This window comes from Zea mays, chromosome 4 (assembly GCF_902167145.1).
Source record: "Zea mays cultivar B73 chromosome 4, Zm-B73-REFERENCE-NAM-5.0, whole genome shotgun sequence".
Classification (NCBI taxonomy): domain Eukaryota; kingdom Viridiplantae; phylum Streptophyta; class Magnoliopsida; order Poales; family Poaceae; genus Zea; species Zea mays.
In genome coordinates this window covers 51,825,240-51,834,674 of record NC_050099.1, presented here as the reverse complement: position 1 = coordinate 51,834,674, position 9,435 = coordinate 51,825,240, and positions in this window count along the sequence as shown.

Genomic DNA, 9,435 nt, shown 5'->3' with positions numbered 1-9,435 from the left:
ATTTAAATTTTTCATTTTCTAAGTTATGCTCGGCAATTTTAGCATCTAGTTTTGCTATATGATCATTTTGTTGTTTAATTAAAGTCATGTGATCATGAATAGCATCAACATCAATATCTCTACATCTAGTACAAATAGATACATGCTTAACTATAGATGTAGGAGGTTTGCAAGATTTTAATTCTACAACCTTAGCATGTAATATGTCGTTTTCACTTCTAAGGTTAGAAATAGTAATATGTCAAACATCAAAATCTTTAGCCTTAGCAAGCAATTTTTCATTTTCATTTCTAAGGCTAGCAAGTGAAATGTTCAAATCTTTAATCCTAGCAAGTAAATCATCATTATTATCTCTAGGATTGGAACTTTAAACATTACAAATATGAGAATCAACCTTAGCTAACAAATTAGCATTCTCATTTCTAAGGTTGTCTATAGTCTCATGGAAAGTGCTTAGCTCACTAGACAATTTTTCACATTTTTCTACTTCTAGAGCATAAGCATTTTTAACCTTAACATGCTTCTTATTTTCTTTAATAAGGAAGTCCTCTTGGGTGTCCAAGAGATCATCCTTTTCATGAATGGCACTAATCAATTCATTAAGTTTCTCTTTTTGTTGCATGTTGAGGTTGGCAAAAAGAGATCACAAGTTATCTTCCTCATCACTAACATTTTCATCACTAGAGGATTCATATCTAGTGGAGGATTTAGATTTAACCTTCTTCTTTTTGCCGTCCTTTGCCATGAGGCACTTGTGGCCGACGTTGGGGAAGAGAAGTCCCTTGGTGACGGCGATGTTGGCGGCGTCCTCGTCGTCGGAGGAGTCGCTAGAGCTTTCGTCGGAGTCCCACTCCCGATAAACATGGGCATCGCCGCCCTTCTTCTTGTAGTACCTCTTCTTCTCCTTTCTTCTCCCCTTCTTGTCATCGCCCCTGTCACTATCACTTGATAATGGACATTTAGCTATAAAGTGACCGGGCTTACCACACTTGTAGCAAACCTTCTTGGAGCGGGACTTATAGTCTTTCCCCCTCCTTTGCTTGAGGATTTGGTGAAAGCTTTTGATGACAAGCGCCATTTCCTCGTTGTCGAGCTTGGAGGCGTCGATGGGTGTTCTACTTGATGTAGGCTCCTCCTTCTTTTCCTCCGTCGCCTTGAATGCGACGGGTTGAGCTTCGGACGTGGAGGGATCATCAAGCTCGTTGATCTTCCTCGAGCCTTCGATCATGCACTCAAAACTTACAAAATTCCCGATTACTTCCTCGGGAGTCATTAGTGTGTATCTAGGGTTGCCACGAATTAATTGAACTTAAGTAGGGTTAAGAAAAATAAGTGATCTTAAAATAACCTTAACCATTTCGTGGTCATCCCATTTCTTGCTCCCGAGGTTGCGCACTTGATTCACCAAGGTCTTGAGCCGGTTGTACATATTTTGTGGCTCCTCCCCTTTGCGAAGCCGGAACCGACCGAGCTCCCCCCCGATCATCTCCCGCTTGGTGATCTTTGTAAGCTCATCTCCTTCGTGTGCGGTTTTGAGCACATCCCAAACCTCCTTGGCGCTCTTCAACCCTTGTACTTTGTTATACTCCTCTCTACTTAGAGAAGCGAGGAGTATTGTTGTTGCTTGAGAGTTGAAGTGCTCGATTTGGGCAACCTCGTCCTCATCATAATCTTCATCCCCTACGGATGGTACCTGTGCACCAAACTCAACAACATCCCATATACTTTTGTGGAGTGAGGTTAGATGAAATCGCATTAAATCACTCCACCTAGCGTAATCTTCACCATCAAATGTTGGTGGTTTGCCTAATGGGACGGAAAGTAAAGGTGTATGTTTAGAAATGCGAGGGTAGCGTAGGGGAATCTTACTATACTTCTTACGCTCTTGGCGTTTAGAAGTGACGGACGCCGCGTCGGAGCCGGAGGTGGATGTCGATGAAGAATCGGTCTCGTAGTAGACCACTTTCCTCATCCTCTTTTTCTTGTCACCACTCCGTTGTGGCTTGTGGGAGGAAGACTTCTCCTTCTTCTCTTTGTGTGAAGAAGATTTCTTCTCCTTCCCTTTGGAGGAGTCCTTCTTCTTCTCCTTCCCTTTGGAGGAGTCTTTCTTCTCCTTCCTCTTGGTGCGGGACTCTTCCGATGAAGTGCTCCCGTGGCTTGTAGTGGGCTTTTCGCCGGTCTCCATCTCCTTCTTGGCGTGATCTCCCGACATCACTTCGAGCGGTTAGGCTCTAATGAAGCACTGGGCTCTGATACCAAATGATAGTCGCCTAGAGGGGGGGTGAATAGGGCGAAACTGAAATTTACAAATATAAACACAACTACAAGCCGGGTTAGCGTTAGAAATAAAAACGAGTCCGCGAGAGATGGTGCAAAACAAATCGCAAGCAAATGAAGAGTGTGACACGTGGATTTGTTTTACCGAGGTTCGGTTCTCGCAAACCTACTCCCTGTTGAGGAGGCCACAAAGGCCGGGTCTCTTTCAACCCTTCCCTCTCTCAAACGGTCCCTCGGACCGAGTGAGCTTCTCTTTTCAAATCACTTGGGAATCAAACTTCCCGCAAGGACCACCACACAATTGGTGTCTCTTGCCTTAATTACAAGTGAGTGTTTGATCTCAAGAAAGAATGCCAAAGAAAAGAAGCGATCCAAGCGCAAGAGCTCAAATGAACACTACAAATCACTCTCTCTAGTCACTAAAGCTTTGTGTGGAGTTGGGAGAGGATTTGATCTCTTTTGGTGTGCTTTGCAATGAATGCTAGCTCTTGTATAGTGGTTGGAAGCTGGAAAACTTGGATGCAATGAATGGTGGGTTGGTTGGGGTATTTATAGCCCCAACCACCAAACATGACCGTTGGTGGAGGCTGTCTGTCGTATGGTGCACCGGACAGTCCGGTGTACACCGGACATGTCCGGTGCGCCAGCCACGTCACCAATGCCGTTGGGATTCGACCATTGGAGCTTCTGTCTTCTGGGCCCGCCTAGATGTCCGGTGCACACCGGACATGTACTGTTCAATGTCCGGTGTGCCAGCGCGCGCGTGCCTGACTTCTGCGCGCTTCTGGCGCGCATTAAATGCGCTGCAGGTAGCCGTTGCTCCGGAGTTGCACCGGACAGTCCGGTGAATTATAGCGGAGCAGCCGTTTATGATTTCCCGAGGCTGCCAAGTTCTAGAGCCGCGTCTTCTTGGAGCACCGGACACTGTCCGGTGTACACCGGACAGTCCGGTGAATTATAGCGCGTCGGCTTCTGAAAATTCCCGAGGCTGAGGAGTTCTGCGCGTGGTTCCCTGGTGCACCGGACACTGTCCGGTGCGCCACCGGACAGTCCGGTGCGCCAGACCAGGGAGCACTTCGGGATGCCTTTAGCTCTCTATTTTGAACCCAACTTTGGTCTTTTTAATTGGCTTGTTGTGAACCTTTTGACACCTGTATAACTTATACACTAGAGCAAACTAGTTAGTCCAATTGTTTGTGTTGGGCAATTCAACCACCAAAATTAATTAGGGACTAGGTGTAAGCCTAATTCCCTTTCAGATTGCTTCTTTTCTTCGTTCATTCTTGTGATCAAACTCAATTGTAACCAAGGCAAGAGACACCAATTGTGTGGTGGTCCTTGCGGGAACTTCGTGTTCCGTTTGATTAAGAAGAGAAGCTCACTCGGTCCGAGGGACCGTTTGAGAGAGGGAAAGGGTTGAAAGAGACCCGGTCTTTGTGACCACCTCAACCGGGAGTAGGTTTGCAAGAACCGAACCTCGGTAAAACAAATCCTTGTGTCTCACTTCTTATTCGCTTGTGATTTGTTTCTACACCCTCTCTCGGACTCCTTTATATATTTCTAACGCTAACCCGACTTGTAGTTGTGCTTAAGTTGTTAAATTTCAGATTCGCCCTATTCACCCCCCTCTAGGCGACTTTCAGCATGTGACGATCACAAGCACGTGTGGGCGCTGAAACCGTGGCACTCACTGGCTGAGGGGCTACGGCGGTTATCGGTGAGCTGGTGCAGCTAGAAGCGACGTGGTTAAAGGCCTGGGGCGTGGCACAACCGCGGTGAAAGACGCCAACTCCGGTGACGGCCGTAAAGCCACGTCGCCGGTGCAAGTGATTGAGGAACAGCGAGGCCACAGTAACTTGAACCCATCCGCGACGAGATCTTTTCATCGGCGAACTCAATCCACAGACCAGACACACGAATCGTGGCGAGCAGCACTAATCCCGGCGAAGGGTCACCGGCGGCCAGTTCACTGAATCTACTGATTTTTTTGGTTACTATACCATCACGATCTTCTTCAGTCAGTCTGACAGATAGATTTGTGACGCCAAAATCTTGAATTTTCACGTAAGAACTTACCAATCCGTTTGTAGCAAACTTGTAGCCCTATCATCCGGCTATAAACCGACTGTGGTAACCTTGCTCAAACATCCACGGAATCATCTTCAAAATGGCCCCCAAAGTTCATCCTATGCCACTGAATATCATAATTCAGGTTTTAGGCACACTGATAGCCCAACTATGGGCCTATTTTACTCCAAATTTTTCATGTGACCAAGGCTCAATCTCTATAGCAAAGTTGTTCTCCTTTTATAGGTCTACAAACTTGATGTGTTGACCTAGGGAAAAATCTTCATAATTTGGAAGATATAGGGCTCCAAAGTTGAGCCAATTCCACTGAATTTCATACATAACTCAATAGAGCTCAAATGGGGCTTTTTGCAAATATGTCCAAATTTTAGGGTTTAAGTTGCAAATCCACATACATGTGAATCATATGAGTTAAGATACCCTAATTTCATGGTTTTTGCACTTAGGTCCAAAAATGTGTACATTTTGCATATAACCCCTTAGGGTTTCAATCTAGGGTTTTCTAGGGGTCTATTTAGGGTTTCTGGTACTTCTAGGGTTTGGATGCCACTTAAGTCTATTCATGGTGACATTTTATGACTATTTCTAATGAGTTTTGAAGTTTTCTCTTATTAAGCTTTGTTTACTCCCTTAAGCCCAGTCTAGGGTTAAGCACTGTACCCTAGGGTTTCACCCATGAAATGTCACATCAATAGAACTTTGTTTGAAATTTTTTTCCTAGTGAATGCACTCTAGGTGTGACAAACACTTGATATGCCAATGCTATGATGTCATGCTCAAGTTTTAGTGGCAGTAACACCAGGGGTGTTACAGCATTTAATTCATCAGTCATAGCAAGCTTCCACTCAGGTATACCAGAAGCCTCTTTATAAGATGATGGTTCAGCAATGACTGCACCGGCACAGGAAAACCCATAACATTCTGGAGCTGCAATAGTGCCATGGTCACGAAGATGATACCCCTGATTAAAAAGAACATGAGAGTCATCATTGTTAGTACAAGTATCAGCAACAGGATCATCATCACGACTGGCCATGGGAGTAGAGCGAGGACGACGAATGTAAGTCTGAGTAACAGGTGGTTTGGAAGAATAAGACTGAGATGGTGTGGAAGTGGAAGGTGGTGTGATGGGAATAAGAACATCTGGGGTAGAAACAGTAGGTGGTAATACTGATGAAATTTCAGAAATGGGAGGAAGGCTCATGAAGGAGGTAGACTCTGTGGAATTAAAAGAAGAATGAGTGGAAGAGTTGTAAAAGAAGGGTCGGGTTTCATTAAAGCTCACATCTCGAGAAATACGCATGCGACGAGAAGATGAATCATAACACCGATAGCCTTTATGTTCAGGGCTGTATCCAAGAAAAACACACTCAACAGATTGAGTAGTCAATTTAGTACGTTCACGAGGTGATAATAGTACATAACACGTACATCCAAAAACTCCAAGGTGGTCATATCGTGGAGGAGTTCCAAAAAGGACTTCACCAGGTGTTTTGCTAGAGAGTTTGGATGATGGTTGTCTATTGATGAGGTAACCTGCAGTAGAAACTGCTTCACCCCAGAAATGTGAAGGGACAAAAGAAGATATTAACAAAGTGTGAGCAGTTTCTATAATGTGATGTCGTTTGCGTTCAGCCACACCGTTCTGTACATGAGCACCAGGGCAAGAAAGCTGAGCAAGAGTACCCTCTGAAGTCAAAAATTAGCGAAAATTATCAGATAAATATTCACCATCAGAATCAGAACGAAAAGTTTTAATATGAGTGAAAAATTGAGTGTGAATCATGCGAGCAAAGGTTTTATAAATAGAAATCAGCTCAGAGCGGCGTTTCATGAAATAAATCCAAGTGTAGCGAGAATGATCATCAATAAAAATGACATAGTATTTATATCCACCTTTTGACAGAAAAGGTGCAGTACCCCAAATATCAGAGTGAACCAAATCTAAGGGTTCAACAGAATGAGAATTACTAGTAAAATATGGAAGTTGTATTTGTTTTCCAAGATGACAACCCTTACAATGAAAATCAGACTCAACCAAAGTATGACCTAAGCAACCTAACTTTATTAGAGTAGACAATCTAGAGCCACACAAATGACCTAGACGATGATGCCACTGGGAAAAAGACGCAACATAATCAAGGGTAGCTGAAAGCACATGCGCTGGAGATGTGGCCAAGGAAGGAAGCTGCAAAGAGTCCAAGATGTAGAGGCGAGGAGCGGCTCTACGGCAATGGCCAGTCCCAATCACTTCCCCTGTGCGAAGGTCCTGTATAAAACAAGATGAGTCATCAAATCCGACAAAGCAATTATGATCCGTAATTTGACCTACTGAAATAAGATCCATAGATAGCTCAGAGACAAAGAAAATATTAGGTACTTTAAAGTGAGGATCGGAAAGAGAACCCTTATGAGTAATGTGGCATACAGTACCATCAGCTGTCTGCACTGAAGCACCATCTGTGACAGGTGTAGTAGAAGCCAACTTGGACTGATCAGATGTGACATGAAAGGAGGCTCCTGAATCAAGTACCTAGGCCGACTCTGAAGTACAAGCGGACGAAGTGGCAGCAATAGCAACTGAGCCTCTAGTAGATGGTCCTGGACCACAACCACGAGTAGCACGTCGTGCACGGAAATCAGTCATCTTCTCAGGAAACTTGACAAAGCAAAGCTCAGATCAATGATTGGTCTTGCCACAATGATCAAAAGGCTTAAAAATATTCTTAGATTTCTGAGCAGCAGCCAACACACTGTGAGGATTACCACCAGTGAGGAAAGAGAATTAAGACGAGTCTCTTCAGCAAGTAAATGAGACAACGCCTTGGCCATTGTGAGAGTGTCAGAACCCTGAAGTAAACGAGCACGAAGAGAATCAAACTCGGCCCGAACACCCATAACAAATCTGTAAGTGAAGAACTTCTTAATAAACTTATGAGCCGGACAAGGATCAGCAGTACAAGCAGGCAACATTGATGTCAAAGCACTGATCAGGCGATCAAAGGCTGAGTAGTACTCATCAATACTCATATCATTTTGCTCAATAACATGTGTCTGCTGCATGAGGGTGTGTGTTAGAGAACCACTGTCCTGAACAAAACGCTCCTTCAAATGAGACCAGATGGCTTTAGCAGTTTTGAATTTAGACAAACTCATAATCATAGACGGTTTGACACTGTTCACCATAGCAGCCATCACTTTACCATCATTAAGCTGCCATGTTTTGAAATCAGCAGCATTGCGACGATCATCAGCAAGAATAGGTGCTGCATCAGTAAAATGGAAGAGTAATCCATGTCCCCAGAGTGCAGTCTCAACACAGAAAGTACACTCCGGATAATTTTGACCATCGAGAGTGATATTGACCACAATAGCATTTGTCGCCATATTGAATTCAATGGAAAACAGTGAAACCAAACAAACCAGAGGAGCCACAGCTGACAGTAGCCCGACTTGGACGAGTTGATGAAGATCCTGGGCAGCGGAAGCCGAGATGGACAGCGGCTATCGCCCTGCTACAGATAATCAAGACCACCGCGACTCTGCCCGCAATGGCAGCCACCTGCGCAGAAGCAGTGTCGGTAGCGACGGCGTAGATCTGCAGCGCAGGCGGACGGCGCGGAAGTGGCGAGGGCGCAGATCCGGCGGACAGCGCAGAAATGGTGATGGCGCAGAGCAGGTCCGCAGGCGGACAACACAGATCTGAGGCGAACGACGTAGATCCAGTGACGGCGCAGAGTAGAAATCCGGCGAACCTTGTCCCTGGCAGCGGACGACACAGGAAGATGGCGACGGATGGCGCAGGGCGAGATCCGACCGAGATCCGCTCCTGCCGGGCACAAGAAGAGGGTGGCGGATGGTGCAGGCGCGGCGGACAGGCCCTGGCGGCGGACGGCGCAGTGCAGGCGAGATCTGCCCCTGGCGGTGGACGGCGGAGTCCCTGGCGGCGGACGGGGGAGCGGCGGACAGAGAGAGAGATCCGCGCGCACAGTGGGACAAGATCTGAGCGGACAGGCGGTGGATGTCATAGTGGGAGAGAGATCCGCGCGCCCCGGGCGGTGGACGGCACAGCGGGTCGGGGAAGAAGGCGGCGGACGAGGCGTAGACCGAGGTCCGCCCTTGGCGGCGGACATTGCAGGCAAGGGAGAAGGCCGCGCGACGGAGAGACGGCGCGACCAGAGGGCTGGCCGCGATGGCAGCACAACGACGGCGCGACGACGCCAAAAATTTGGATCAGGGTCAGGTTTAGATGTAAACCCTAACCCTAACCTGCTCTGATACCATGTGACTAACCAGGATTAGGCGAGATAATAGCCCCCTCGGGTACTGTAGCATATATATAGGCATACAATAATATATGGGCCTTATGGGCCTTAACAATATCAACTTCGTAGCCCAGGCTGCCATAGTTTCTTTCAATGTTGTTTGTACACACATTGGAATGATGGATCTTGTTTAGGAATTTTTAGCTTTTAAGACATGGCCACTAGCAGCTGAGTGGGAAATGCCGAAGATATTTGAAAAAGACGCTTCGGACGCCAAGCCTAGGCTAGTCAGACTTCGTTACAAGTATAAATATGAAGATAAATTTGGAGAACCTAGTGATGGGTGGTTAGATTATATTGAAGCAAAATGTAACGAAATACTTGGTAATTATAGCAAACATGAAGTCGAAGCTTTGCAACGGGCTTTTGTGGCTCAAAAAAGGCTTTGATTGAACCGTGTCTTCGATGCTATTGGCTTCTATCCTGACTATCCAAATATGGTTCAAGATTCGAAGAAGAGGAAGAAGAAGGTGACTACTAGGCAAAGAAAAGTCCCGAAGGTGCAAGTTAAATCGACTCAAGCTTCAAAGGAAATTCTGGTAAACATATTTTTTTTGTTTTGGTATATTGGTCATGAATTTGCTATATTAATTTCTCAATTTAAATATTTTTTGCACCCGAAGCTAGGGTGACAATTGAGATTGAGGAACTCCCTCCTTTGGGAGCCGAAGAGGCAAAGATTGGAGAAGCTATTACCTTGATAGCGTAAAGAGTTACACCTTTGGAGTCGCTCCCAAAGAGCAAA